Source organism: Vidua macroura, chromosome 9 (assembly GCF_024509145.1).
Source record: "Vidua macroura isolate BioBank_ID:100142 chromosome 9, ASM2450914v1, whole genome shotgun sequence".
In the NCBI taxonomy this organism is placed as follows: Eukaryota; Metazoa; Chordata; class Aves; order Passeriformes; family Viduidae; genus Vidua; species Vidua macroura.
In genome coordinates, this window is record NC_071579.1 from 17,667,532 (window position 1) to 17,682,834 (window position 15,303).

General features: G+C 37.5%; 1 protein-coding gene across 11 annotated transcripts in view; it reads left to right on the forward strand.

Moving 5' to 3' along the window:
• LOC128811770 (uncharacterized) overlaps positions 1-15,303 on the forward strand; it is a 499,902-nt gene that overhangs the window by 243,629 nt on the left and 240,970 nt on the right. The gene's annotated exons all lie outside the window — the stretch shown is intronic.

A 15,303-nucleotide genomic window follows, 5' to 3' on the forward strand; every position in this document is an offset into this window, starting at 1 on the left:
GCAATGAGACAGAAATGAGCAGAAGAACAAAGAGCTGATACTGCAGCACAGTCTAAGCCTGGTTTCCTAAGCATTGCATAGTAGTTCTTTGCAGCAACTCGTGAACCATGCAAATGCTATGTATGATTCACTGGAATATGCTTTGCAATTTTAGATGAAGCTCACAAATAATTTACCTTGTACTAGTTTTGGATATCATGACAAAGAACTTGTCATGAAGAAACACTAGGTATCTTGCCACTTAAAACACAAAACCAAGAAGCAGGTACTCTTGGAGCCTTTCTGAAAGGTTACTATTCACTGTGGTGATTTGTATGTGCTTGGATGTTTTGCTGTAGATGGATTATTATAAAATACAGTCTGCTTACCTGTTTTCCATATTGTCATTTACTCTTTTTGAACATGACATCTTGGGTTTCTTTAGAGCTCAAAAGACCTGGCATCAATCATTCCTAAAGCAGTGAATGTACCCAGGCTCTCCTTGTGGGAGAGCTGGACTGGCTGAGCCAGACCCCGTGTCTAAAATTTTTATGCAGTGTGTCTTTACTTTCTACAGAATGATTCATATACAGAGATATACAAAGTATCTTGAAACTAATTTAAATGTTTGCAAGTGCTACTGCCTCCTTTTGAGCTAAAGTCACAGAAATCTTCAGTTTATTTTTTTCACTTTTATTCAGCTCTGTGTTGTATTGTTACATAGTACTTCTGTCTCTACTTTGTGACATATGAAAGAAAGCTGTTCTAGTTTCTTAGCCAGTGTTATTTATGCTCTGTGCTGATGTATATTGCACTTTTACTGGTCTACTTCTCTGTCTACCCAGCCACACACTCTGATTTTATCACCTTCTGGTTAGGATTGCTGGACTTCCTGTATGCCAACACAAACAAAGAGCAAGGAAGTAAGTGGCTAAGTCATTCAACACTCCATTTACACTACTCTCCTCAACAATCTTTCTCAATCCCAGCTACCTCGCTACCAATGACCACAGTCCACCAGCTTCCAGCTTCACCCTGATTACATTGTTTTTCTTCTGTTTACTCTTCAAGACATTTATTTTTTCTGCTCCATGATTTTACACTTTCTATCTTGAATATTTGTACCCCAAATTAAGACATCATTATTAATTAAAATTCAGAAAAGTCTGAAGTTCATCATTATTTGCAATGTTGCAGGATTAAGAGTTGAGGGTCTGGGAAACACTTCATTGATTGCATTCTTTACTATTGCCCTTTGTGTGCTGAGTAGTCAAGCCATGCTGCTTCTTAATAGTTTGGATTTCGAGTCTGTTCCGCAGAACAAGAGTAGGTCAGACTTCCTCTTTTGCTCTTTTGAACCTTTCTCAGCCTGTGGGGTAAACCAGATTGGTCAAAGGTCTGATCCTTTTGAAAGTGGAATCTTGGCACTTTCTTCTGTGGGGGTGAAGATGAAAGTGAATGAATGACACTCAATATAAACAATCTTTGCTTTTCAAGAGAAGAGTAGTAGCACCTACATATACTACAGGAACTGAGTTCTCTAGATCATGATAATGTCAGTTGAAGTACTTGAAAGTGAATTTTGAGGCAATTTTAAGGAGTGATTTGTATATATAAAAAGAGCCAGAGGAAAAGTATTCACTTTTTGTTTAATGACTAAAACTAGTATTAGCTGTGATAGACTGATGAACTGCCTGAAACATTTCAAGACAACAGAAGACTCTGAATATATTTTTGTTTGGCAGAAGGCAGTAGGAAGGGGAAAAAAAAGCATATGGACATAAGCCATGAACCTGAGATTTTTCCCTCTTCCCTTTTCTTCCCCACTTTATTCCTAGTTCTTACATCTGGAAGAATCTTTGGATAAACAGCAGTCCTGAGGTAATACAGCATAATGGCAAAAGCATGCTGAAGAGGGTGGAGTGGAAAAGAAAGGGGAGAGTCTGTGTTGATAAATTTTCTTTCAGCTTACCTTCACAAAGTTTCTTGGTAGTTTAGAAGAGTGTTGTAGTAAAGAATGTTGCCTGCTTGAAACATTGCTTTCCCTAAAGGCTACACAGTAGTGTATTGGAAGATACTTGTCCTTCTAGATGAGAAGAATTTCAAATCTTGACCATGGGTATCTTTGGCTGGACTAAACAGGAAGAATGGAAGGACTTTTACCCTCTGTTATAGCTAACTGCTGTTATGACATCTGAAGATCTTGCTGGTGACTCATTTTGGCCTAATTTGTTTAACATTTTTGGTAGACTATTTGCTTTTTCTCCTCTCTCTATTAGCTTTGTATGGTTGGTGTTGAATTTTTGTGCGTTTTTAAAAATTTTTTTTTCCATACTAAAAAAATAGACAAAATCTATAAATAAAGTCTAAAATAAACAAACCCTGCCTATTCTGTAGATGATTAAATTACACTCAAACCAGAAAAGCAATGTGGGAAGTTGTCATAACGATGGTAATAGCTGTGAATTCCAGAGATACTCTTAGTGATGGAGAAAGTACTGAGTGTGTGATTGCCCACTAGGGATATTGGTGTCTGTTCCCTGCGTGTGGACTATTCCTTTTTGAAGCCTTTACCGTACAGATGAAATTTGACTCAAAGCTCATCTGAGCAGCCCGTTAGTAACAGCTATTCTGAAGTGTAATATCCTTTTAAAAAATTGTTTCACCATCCATGAAGTTGAGTTTGGCTCAGATAGTAGAAACCTCAACACCTCAGAAACACAGTGATCCCATTTCATATCTAAAATAAAATGGGATTTGGATTGTTATACCCTAGCCATATTCATGTGGTTGGAGACTGCTAAATTCACATGAGAATGCCTGTCTGCTTTCCATCTGAAAAACAATGCTTGCTTTCTACCAGCAAAGATTTCAATATAATGTGTTTTCAAAGTAATCTTTCCTTGATCAGCAGACTACAGTATTTTATCATTTTGCAGGCTTTCTTTCCTTTATGGGTGAATACTTCACCAAATTGCATTTAATAGCTATGAACTTGGATTTTTAAAAGACAAATGGCTTTTGCATCTCATGATGTTGTTCTTCATAATTTATTTCTTCCAAATTGATACCACTGCATACTTAGAACTTGACTTCTGTTCTCTCATCCTGTCTGAAAACACCTGCCTTATTAAAGCATAAACTTTGTGGGAGTAACTATTATGCCCTTCTTTTCTTGAAGGAGGCATTTCTATTACATTTCTACTCTTCCAGGAGCTCATTCCAGATACCCAATCTTTTGTTGTTTACTTTCAGCATGTCAGTTTTCAGAACTGCTCTGATTAGATGATGTGCTGGTTTTTTTGCCTAGTTGAGTTTTTACTTTTGCATCTGTTAGCACATTCTTAGCCTGTCCCACCTGCTCTTTGGCTCCCTGGCTCTTTGTCAGAGTGAATGTCAATGTTGAAATTTCAAAATGTCGAAGTAAATAACACAACCCATAATTCTGCTACTTTTTTCAAAGGGTCAGCTTCCCCAAGAAAAAAATTACATTTTTGCAAACTTATGGAAACAACAGTGAGCAAATCATAAGAGGTGTTGCTCATATTCTTATTCTGTTCTCTTTCTTACACTATGAAGTTGTCTATTGAGACTTCAGTCTAGAGATGTAACTGTTTATTTTTGAAGATGCCCAGAGTCAAGCTACAACTCAAGCTACAACTACTCTGAAAAAAAATATTCATTAGCATTCAAATATTCCTGTCCAGAATGATTTTCTGTGTTGATACAGACATTTTCTCATCTATACTATACATAACTACTATAAGATAGAAAATAAAATATGAAAAATCACCTAGAAGGAAAAAGCAGACTTTTTTTAAAGCTGTACTGAATAAAAGTCTGAGAAGCCATTGCTTGTTGTATAACTGTTGTGGATATATATGTTTCCAGTCAGGGGTGGCTGGTGCATATACTTTTTTTGCACCTCAGCAACTTCAGTTTTATAACTATTTGCAAAGACGTTGTTAGACCAATTAGTAGACTACGTGCAAATGCATAGTATAGGTGTTTTGGCAGACTTTACAGACTTGAGTTTGCAGTAGCATTAGGCGTCAGATCCCAACGTGCATGTGTCCAGTCACAGTTATCACAAGTTGCAATATTTTTGTTTTGCACAGACTTCATTGGTAGTTACAACACTCAGACACAAATGCTCCTGTGGGGGCACATCTGCCCTGTTAGCTATTTGCAAAAGTTTTAAGGTATATTAATCTCACTTGAAACTCTATGCATAAACAAGAGCCATCTCTAGATATTTTAGTTAATTTTCTTCAAAACTGATCTGTTCTATTCTATTTATGTTTGTTGCTATTGCGTTGTTGGTTAAGTATCACGTTGTTGATTATTAGGTTCGTGCTTCTGAACAGCAATTTGCATTATGATGCTTCACTCCATAAAGAGTTCAGATGAATGTTTTTCTTACATTTAATTTTTCAGTTTTAATATTTTGTTTCCCTTTCACTTTGCAGCCTATTTTTTAGCACTATACAATAAAACAATAATGGAAATTCTGTGTTTCTACATGCACACATATGTGCGTACTATAGCTTGGGTTTGGGGGTGATATGCTTTTGAAAGAAAATCTGAAGCCCTCTATTTGCCTGTACAAAAGGACTAAGGAAGTTCCAGTATACTTTCTCTCTTACTGTCTTTTAATTGCACTCATTTTAGGTCTGGGTATAAATATGTATATATCTCTAAGGTGGCTGTGTCACAACAATTTCCCCAAAATTTTACATGCACTTGTAAATAAAGCTGAGTTTCTGAATTCTAACTGCTGCCATTTTATCTGAGAAGTAATGAAGTTTCTGCCTAGACTGGAGGCACTAACCTAGAAAGATAAATAGAGAGCACATGTTTTGTGCTTGTGAATTATTGTTTGTGGTTTGCTTTGATAATTTTGGCCTTCGTATAGAACTAGTTACTTGTAGACAACTGGCAATTACTATTGAGGCTGTGGGTATAATCCATTAATATCCCCTAATTTAATGCAACCATCCAAATCAAACATTCTTCTGTTTTTAAAAAAGACTGCAGGTAATGAAAGCTTCAGAACATTCATATGTGTAGTGTTACAGTAGAAAAGTCTAAAGTCTGCATTCAAAGACCTGGTAAAGTCCCAAGCTCATATTAATGCAACTTCAAGCTTCTAAGAGAATATTTTGACTGTTTGCCATTAGCCCTGTTGCTTATGGAAAAGCAAGGAACTCAACTGGTGCCCGCTGGCTTTGAATACCTCTTTTTAGGGGAGGTCAAAACTTGAGCCAAAGAAAATGGGGGGACCCACCCCAGTGACCGTGCCTGATGACATTACCAGATGTATCTAGAGAACAGGAAACTACATCTGTGATGTTCTACAAATATTCAGCCTGTGGAAAATGGTGGTATGTGTAGGAAGACTTTCTTATATCCAGGCATTTCTGATTAATCTGAGATTAAATGCTAGGTTTTCCAAATGAGGAAACAGCTCTCTTCATTCCCAATTTGGAAGATTTTATCCTGTCAGACCTGGAGAATATTGATTATGGATTTCTCGTGTTATATCAAAAAATAGGACAATATTTCAGTGAAAATGTAAAACACTGTTCTTTCATTAGATCATATTAATTTCATTAATCCATATAACAGAATGTAAGAAAACTCATCAGCAAATTACCTCAAAATTAACAAATAGATATAAAGGGATCCTCAAATGCATTTTTCTTACCTGGATGTCAGAGTCCTATAAAACTAGCCTGTAAGGTATCTTCCAGTGTCACCAAATCTCTTTTGATCTCTCATACAGAGAGATCAAACCATAAATGACTTAGAAATAAGTCAGGTGAAGGAAAACAGTTTAAAATGGACTGAGGAGTCTTTAAACGTTTTTGTTCTTCTCTCTGCTTTTAATAGCTTCTTTTTGCAGTCTGTTAATAATCAGATTGTGTTTATTATTTCTGAATCTTAGTTGACTTAGCCTGTATATAAACTCTGTCTCCTTTTGGTATTGCTGCATCATGTTGCTGAAGAAGGAGATCATATTGCTATGTGCAGAAGTAATGTGGAAGATGTCACTTTTGTATTTTTCCGGTCTTAATGATGTCTTAAATGAGATGGAAAAATCACTAATAAATATAAATTCGATAACCTTCAGAAAACCTTTTGCTGAACAGTCTTGATTTCTGATTTGTACTAGTTTAAGTCATTCCATTTGCATATGAAAACAATCTCTCTCTTCACCCATCTGTTATATTATTGATTTACATCTTTCAGGTAGTTATCTGCAATGATGCACACAAACATTCATAGTTTAATACTGTCATTTTGAGCTGATTTCTTATACTCAATTGAACATAAACCATGAAAAATTTAGGATACATTTCACCTTCTTTTAAAAGTTTATTACAAACTTGGGAAGACATTTGTAAGTGTTTTACAATAATGGATATCTTTACACTCTTTTTTTTGGTGCTCCATATTTTTGTAACACTTGATAAATACCACTCTATAGACCAATAAATAGTAATTTTGAACTAGCCTAGACCTTGATTGCTTTGTTTAGGTAACTCTGTGTGTGTAATCATGCACGCAGACTTTGAGTCATAACCTGCCAACTCAGATGATAGTAATTAAAAATACTTCTTCCCAGTGGCTGGCTACAAGAGAAATCAGTAGGTAGTTCTAGCACACTTCTCCTGGTTGGGAGGTACCATCATAGGTGGTGATAAACATACCTTCATGGTATCCTCAGCAGGTGAACCAAATATTGACCTGTAGAATTTGGATGGCCTACGGAAGCCAATGATGCATTGGAAATAGACTGAGAGTATCACCTGTGCTTTAAGATGCCTCCTAAGTCAGCTCACTGATAGGGTGACATCAAATTAGTAAGTCTTAGTTCCTCCTTCAAAATGTGGGTATTATGTGCAGGTGGAAGTTATATGCAAAAGTGGAGTTACAGCTCCAGCTGATACAGCAAAGACAAAGCTCAGTGTGAGTTTGAATGGCTATTTTTCTCTAGTAAAAGGTATATACTCTGAAAAACATGTTTCCTGGCAATGATCAGTCTCAAACAACCAAGTCAATATAGCTGAAGTCTAGCTTGCTTGTCTGTTCAAAAAAATAGCCCCTTCTCTTTGTTGGTGAGTGAAATAGTGAATGCTTCCTCTTAAATACAGTACAGGACAATGAAATGCATCATCCTCACTTCCTAGAGTCACAGTTTCCCTCACAGCTCTGAGGAGCTTCATCTTAGCAATGCTTCTGGACTCCATTACATCCAAAGCTGGTCAGCCAATGGTGTGGAAGGACTTAAAATAACACTAATAAATTAAGTAATTGAAATGATGAATGGTCTAAGTGAGAAAAGAGTAAAAAGAAATACAAATAAGCTGGCTGGCTGATGTATTCTGGGTGTTTATCTGAGGAAGCCTCATGGTAGTGACATCTGTTAGACATGACTTTCTATAGTCAGGAAAGGGCACTCTTTAAATCTCTTGGCTGTAAAATTGGGCTAGCTTTGGTCCTGAGTTACTCCACAGCAGAAGTACTCAGGTGACTTAAAGCCAGGCAGATCACAAAGCTGAGATTTCATTTTACTGCACTGATAAACTGGTGAAGGCTTGAGGTCCTGGGGTTACATCTGCCCTAAGTTCTTGCATTAGGAACTGGAGCTTCTAATAAGAATGGGAGGAAATCCTGCCATCACACTCTATGGTGCAGAACGTCAGGAGACTTTATTTCATTGTAGTGTCATTAGCACATGAGGAACTTCAGGGAAAAAGAAAGTCTCTAAAAGATTAGTGTTTAAAGGATTAAACCCATTCAGTGGTAGGGAAGGACATCTTTAGCTGGAGACTGTAAATGAACACCCCATTATTAAAGAACTGAAGGATTACTGTTCCCATACAGATTTAACAGCATATTTTGTATCTTTTTATTCCTCCAGAAAGGGAAGAATTTATCAGTTTCTTGATCAGAAACTCTTAAGTGTTTTAATAGCAAGGGAAACTGAGGTTTGGAAATATAACACAGTTTTCCCCATGCTGTAGCAAGGGTGGGGGTTAGATTTGAAAAGGGGATGACCACACTTGATGCTGGAGGGCAAGAATATTTTACACTTTCTCTTTGGGAAGTGTGGAAGCCCTATTAAAATGAGTTGTTTCAAATTTAGACTGAATGAAGCAGTTCAGAATTTACTATGGAGAGCAATCCAGCTTTGGCAAGAGAATGAACATAGTGATCTAATAGTGTAAAGACTATCTCTGTTTCCTGTAGATCTGTGAAATGTCTGACTTTCTTAGGATTTGATTCCAATGTGACCACCAAGAAAACAGATTAAGGAAAGTTTTCTTGCTTTTGGTCTGAGTGTAATATTCCCACATTTCTTTGTGGCAATCCTAATCTAAATGATCTGCAATCCTTGAGCACAAAGGCTTCAGGTTTAGCTGGGGCATGTTGCAAACTGCTAAACCCTGCTAAACATCTTCATAGCTGAAAAAGGCACAGGGTTCTTAAGCTTTTATTTGAATAGGCTGTAGCTATTATTAAAATAACCTTCAAGTATTGACTCAAAATCCCTTCACACTTTGCTAAAATTGTCCTGAAATTTCTGTCATTCTCACTAATATGTTTCATTTTCTTTTCCACATGCTGTAGTTAGCATTGTGAGTATTTTCCCCTCTTTTACCTTCTGTATATTAAAAAAATATTGGTTGGTGCCATTTTCCTAAAACAAGTAAAGTGAAATTTTTCCTTTGATCATTTTCTCTGTTCTTATTAAAAAACACATTGTGTTTAAAGCTGCCTCTTGTCTATTGTAGTTCAAATGACAAATCCGAATTAGGTGCTTTAAAAGTTTGCAGTTACAAATGGAAATGTCTTTAACTATTTATAATCACCTTTGTTTAAATTGTCCTTACACACAGAAGTAAGGCAAGTGAGGTGCTGAAACGCATAAGAAACAGGATCTTTCTAAAAAGTCAGTGGTTTTGTGAAACGGACACCTTCTTATTAAGGACTGAGGAAGTCTTATTTTTATTTGGTTTTGGTTTTTCCATCAGCATATGAAATATTTACTTGTTAGGCAGTATCAGGAATACCCATTTTCCATAATGTTGTACAAGCCCAACCCATCAATGTGCTGGTTAATTAAGTGTGACCTAAACCAACTTGACTTGAGCTCTGCATTAAATGCACAAAACCCATTTGAGCTGACCAGCAGCAGAAGTGGTACTCAGAGAAATTGAAAAGGATTTCTCCCAAATGCTTTCTACTTACTTACAGCACTCAAGTAATGGCTGAAGATTAGCATATGACATGACAGATTACATTAAGTCATGTCTTTCCAGTGCTTTATGACAGCACTATCACATTAGCTTCTTAGCACTGGCACATCGAGGCATGCAAATGTTTTCAGACCCTCTTATTCAAATCTACAAGCTGACATGGCAGCCTTGATATGATTATTAGTCATTTGAGAGACTTTAATTCACGTCATCAGATAACAGGTTTTGCTAAAAGGTTAGAGAAACTGTCTGCTTTTAATGAAGCCCTCAAAAAAGACCCTCAAAAACCTCCCTGCTCACAGAGAGCCTGATTTGACTTTATTGACAAGATCCCCCTAAGAGTGAACTTGACTTGAATAAGTAAGCAGGCATCTAGAGTAAAAAAAAACACTGACTTCATTTAAAAATTAGACTGAACTAGGTTGAATTCCTATATTTCTGCTTCCCATTTTCTTTCTGGTTGTATCGTAGTTTTAAAGAGAAGGTGCTCTGTCTGGAAGATGTTTTCAGCATATGATGTTGAATGAGGAAACGTGGGGCAAAGACTGGTCCAATATTGTAGTGGCAGACTCTCATACTGAGTGGGAGGTCACTGCTGCTTATTTCAAAGGGTTAACTGATGGTATCTTGTCACAAGGGTCTGTGCAGCACAGTTAGGAATTCTGTTTGCACTCTTAGTTTGCATCTATTAACATGACTTCATATTCAGATATTGTTTTATGTAAAAGCATTCTGAGTTTGCCTTCTAATGAAAATACCTTGCAAATTAGTCACCCATGGTCAGTGGCAGTTGGCATAGGGTGAGTGAGGTGAGAGATGATGTTCTTCCTGAGCAAGTAAAAAAGAAAGGAGGCCTTTACCATTAAAAAGGATATTTGGTGCTAGAGCAGGGATTTCTCTTTGCAGAAGGCGTGGGAAAATGGTGCTGATCCCAGCCAGCGTTGTCCCAAAGATACATATCACAAAATTGAAAAAAAAAAAATCTGAGTTCTTAAAATCCTTTATCCTTAGTGTCAGGATACAGCAATACACTAATTGGGAAAGCAGTAATAACTGTATTTGGGTTCAGACACTATGTATTTAGGCTAATTGTTAACTTTAACTTTTTCTTGGAAAAGCTAGTTGAGAATCCCTAGTGTAGGACTCACACTAGTTATCAGGACATGCATAGACTGAGTTTGAGAGAAGTGATTGACTGCAGCTAATTCACCTTGGTGTAGAGGACATGGTTTGTATCACTTTTCACATTGCCTCCAAATGCTACAGCACACGTCCTCCAGGAACACCAATTCTGCTCCTGCTGGATAGAAATGTGCCAGGTACAAACCAGCTTGCTGTTCTGTATCAGCTCACTAAATCCTCTCGTCTTCATTTGCCTTTGCCACTCCTGCAGCTGTGGCCACAGTGGTCCTCTCAGATCCAATCGACCTGTTCTGCTTCTATTTCCATGTCTTCCAGCTCTTTTTCTATCTGAGCAAAATCAATTGCTCTAAGTACTACCAGTCTAATGTGACTCTACTTCATCCCATTCCCTAGGGGTAAATTGACAGGATGAGCAGCAAGGCAGTGGAACACCAGCTTCTTTGTTACTCTTCCTACTCTTTTTACCAAGAGCCTTTCTGTCCTTAACTACAGCTCTTCATCACAAGACTCCACTTCTGTGCTTCACCAGCACCAGCCAAGCTTTTTTTTTGCGTTTGCTTCAATGATTCTCCATCTCCTCTCACATCCATCTTAAAATGTATCTTTCAGCCTTGCTTACTCTTGTTAATTTCTCTCTCATTGGATTTATGATCAAGTATTTTAACTTATTAATCATACAATGTCTTTGTAACTGTATAATGTAACTTAAACCATTATTTTTTGTAACTGTGTACAGTATTTTCATTTGTATGAAGGCTACTTACCATACTACACAGTTACAGTGCTTTTTGAATGTTTTTTCTCTGAAACAGTAACAAAAAATCTTCCATTACATTGTTATGTCATTGCTCATAAATTAATTTGCAAGACTAAAATGAAATATTTAGACTCCAGTCTTGGAAACTCTTCCACTTGAGTTCTCCCACTAAGCTTGAAGAAGATTAAGAAGATTTAGGCCTGTTCACAGGGCACTTCAGCAACTGTCAAAACAGGTAAATGAAAACAGAGGGTTTTAGGGCTGCACTCTCAGGTGCACCTGTGAATCTTCCTACCTATGGCAAGAATAAAGGGATACAAAATTATGATAAGATGGAACATAACTGTACCAATAGTTTTTCCTCATCATAGAATAAGTGTATGGGCTCCCGTAGCACAGGTTATCCTTAAAGTTGTAAACCAGATTAGGTAAAACAAATTAAGGAAAAGGGTAAATATCTATATATATGTATGTCAATATTATGTATTAGGAAAGATAAAAATATGTAACACCTGTGAGTCCTCACAGCACAAGCAAAATCAATCCCACAAATATTCTTATGGGATGTGGCATGAACTAGCCTGGCTGAAGATGTTTCTTTTGAGTCATGGGTTGTTTTACTGGGCTGGGTACTTGCTCTGAAAAGGAAGTTCTGTACAACTTCTGCCTGCAGCTCTACTGGTAGCAGACACCTTAACCAAACTTCTCCTGCACTGTGTGGCACTGGGTGTTGAGATCCAGGACCACCATCCCCTTGGAGTCTTCGTTCCCGTCCTGCTCAATGGCAACAGACTTCTAAACTGGAGGTTCCGGTTGTCATCCTTCAGCTCCAGTCCGATGAGCATTTAGCGTTGCTGCTGACCATACTAGGACATCTGACCTGCTTGCATCTCCTCTGTAAATCTATTCCTGGTCCTCATTTGTGTTTTCTGAAACACTTGGAATAAAAGACTGGGATTAGAGAAATACAAATTATTTTACAAGCCCTGCTGAGTCTCTGGATTTTTGCAGACAGTCCTGTACTTGCAGTTATTTCCATCTTGTAGTTTAATACAAGCTCAAAAATCCATACTGCTTTGCTTCCTTCTGCCTATTTCTTCTGTAAGGTGTACATGTTGATCAATAAAGAATCTATCTCCCCCTTTTGATTACTTCTAGCCTCCCTGCGATGCACATAGTCTCTTATACACGAGTTATGAACAATTCCACTGTCTCAAAACTATTTTAAATGTAACTTAGGCTAGAATGTAGTAGAGTGACAAATGCCAGTGAATTTGAGAGGTTTGTTCACCAGAGGCTGCAATCTCTTGCGACAGCTAACTACGGCTCTAATCTTCATTTGCACTTTTCCAGTCCTGTAACAGATTGCATTACTCTGACCCTTTCTCTCTCTCTCACTGTTATTAATTCTTCACCTTTAAAAAGATTAATACCTTTCAAGAAATGGACTTGTGTGCTGATTCAACTATTCTGACTGCTAATATATGGAGCTCACAGCACTGAGAACAGCAGTTTGATATCTACCACCTGATGGACCTTGATGTACAGCCACTGTTATCTTAAGTTTTCATGGTTTGTGAGGCTTAACACTTACTGTACTTGGCTGAAAAGGTGCTGTTAGTGGCAATGAAGGAATTGCTCGAAGAGGTAAGAGAACTATAGGATAGTTTTAGATTAATCCTACCTGCCAGCTGTACATTTCAATGTTGAAAGGCTGACCCCAGTACCTGGTTTTCTTGTCAGCAAAAAAGCTTTCAGTGGCCTACTTGGGAATCAACACAAATATAAGGTGTGATTAAAGGGAAGGGCTGAGCTAAGTGGTAAGTGAAATAATAGGAATCACTTAAATTTCTCCTGTACCAGAACAGACTATGATGTTGACTTCACAAGGTATCAGCTCTTTCTCATTACATTGTACTGTTGCTGATACAGAAGTATATCAAGTTGACTGCCACTGAAATCTTCTAAGTATGAATTTAATAAAAATCCTCATCTTTAAAATATGGCATTCAAATATCCGTTAGGAATCTTCATAGTTGTGAATGTAATATTATTCCTTATGCCTGTATCTGCATAAAATAAGGTTTTTGTTTATAAAAATTTGTGCTGTTGCTATACTCATTTTCACTTTATTTTCTAATTATTTAACAATTCTAGAAGTTTAAAAAATATGCATCTAAAGTATGAAATGGGCAGCTGGCATTTCAGGAAACATTTTACTGGCACAGGGCAGTTCCAGGTGCGTTTTAAGGGAATGTACAATCCAGACTAATGCAATTTCTGAGTGATTATCTTCTCTCCTTTGGCATGTTCCATCTCTTCACTATCCTGGACTAGCTTTCTTTCAGTCTAGCTGTCCTTCATACATCAGTTCTAAGGCCTTGTATGAGTTAGGTCTTCCAACTCCATCCCAGCAGATATGAACTGATGTATTTTAGCTGGCTGACCGTAATATCAAGTGTATTTCTGTACCAACCAGTCCCATGCTATAAAATTGAGCTTTAAAAAAGCTTCTCTGAGCAAGTGGACTCACTGAGTGCTGAACAATTGCAGGTTATATGTTTCTGACACTGAACTCCCTCAGATATTCCAACAAACATTTCATTCTGAAGTATGAACATACTACATATTTCAGATTGCATCAGACTTATTTTAAACATGAATTAGCTGGTCAATATGGTGTCTAATCTGCTATTTAACTGTCTCTTTAAAATATATATTTAAATCCTAGGCTGTGTATGACTGAATTTGATTTAGCACTTTGTCTTAAACCACAATTCAGTTTAAGGCAGCCAGTAATTGGGTTTTCTTCACAGTGACAGAGGATCTCAAAATGAGGTTGCTTTGACAAATATTGTGGGCATTATATTCTTATGGTATGAAACTTCAGTCTGTTGTCACTGAAGTCAAGGATGTCCATTGATTTTACTGAAAAGTGGAAGCAGCCCCACAGCCAAGAGGGCTTTAAGACACATCTTAGCAGAAATAATTCCTTGGGCAGGTGGCATTGCCCAAATACTCTTGGCAAATACATCTGATTTAGAAAGGAGCTCACAGTTTTTCTTGGTGATGTAGTACAACATATTTGATAAATGAGTGTGCCATTAGATGAAGCTGGTATGACCCACAGTTGAAACCAGCTATAGACTTTAAAACTAAACCAATATTGATACACTTCTAGAGAGAAAATAGTGCTGTATTACAGCTTGGCATTCATCTTGTGCATTTCTGTGAATGTATCAGTGCATGCACGTGTGCCCTCTGGAGTGTGTAATTGCATGCAGGTACAGGTTCTACTCAGAGTCTGGCGGGCAGATAGCATCTTAAGGCCAGTGGAGGAGGTGCTGACTATACAAGGCACTTGTGTAAACTCATACTTTGTATCTTCTAGTATCTCTTGGAAGCTCTTGTCTTCAGCACTGCCTTGGCATGCTGCCTGGGTAGGAAAGATTTCACAAGAAATTTCTGTGTGATGGTAGGAACTGCGTGCTGCTCTACATGAGTCCCTGTCAAGAAACATAGTAAAGTTTGTCTGAGACAGTCACATGTATTTTATAGGATTTTCCATCCTTTGCTTCAGCTTTCTGTACCTCTGAAGCCAGCAGGCACAAAAGGGCTATTGATAATATCTTCCTGCAGTGGCAAAGGACCCTGAGCAGTAGTGCTGGCAATGAGGACACCTGGGGGTGACCATGGCAGCCTGTGCTTTGGCTGAACGTGTTCAATGTTCTATCAGATAAACTGAAAATATTTTTTAAGAAAGCAACGCAGAAACCTCTTTCCTGGATTCTTTGGGGGTTTTTGTTGTTTCCGTAACAAACACCACTTAGTTTCTCTGCCATCTCTTATTGGCTATATTAAGCCTTATTTAAGCCATGTTTTTATGTAATAGGAATAAATGTAGTGTTTTAAAGGGAGAAGTGTTTGATAAAGAGAAATAAAATCTTGTTTAGTCTCAAGAATGTGTAGAAGTTGTATGGTCTAAAAAGAAGCTGGAATTCTGAGTGATGCTTCCTGATTGAAGGCAATCCATTAAAGCAAAAGAGGCAAATCTGTGGAAATTCTTATCACATAGTGCTAAAATTTTGCACAAATTCAAAAATGATAGGGTAGGATCAGAGGTGGGGGAGTGGAATGCATCAAGGATTACTGTATACA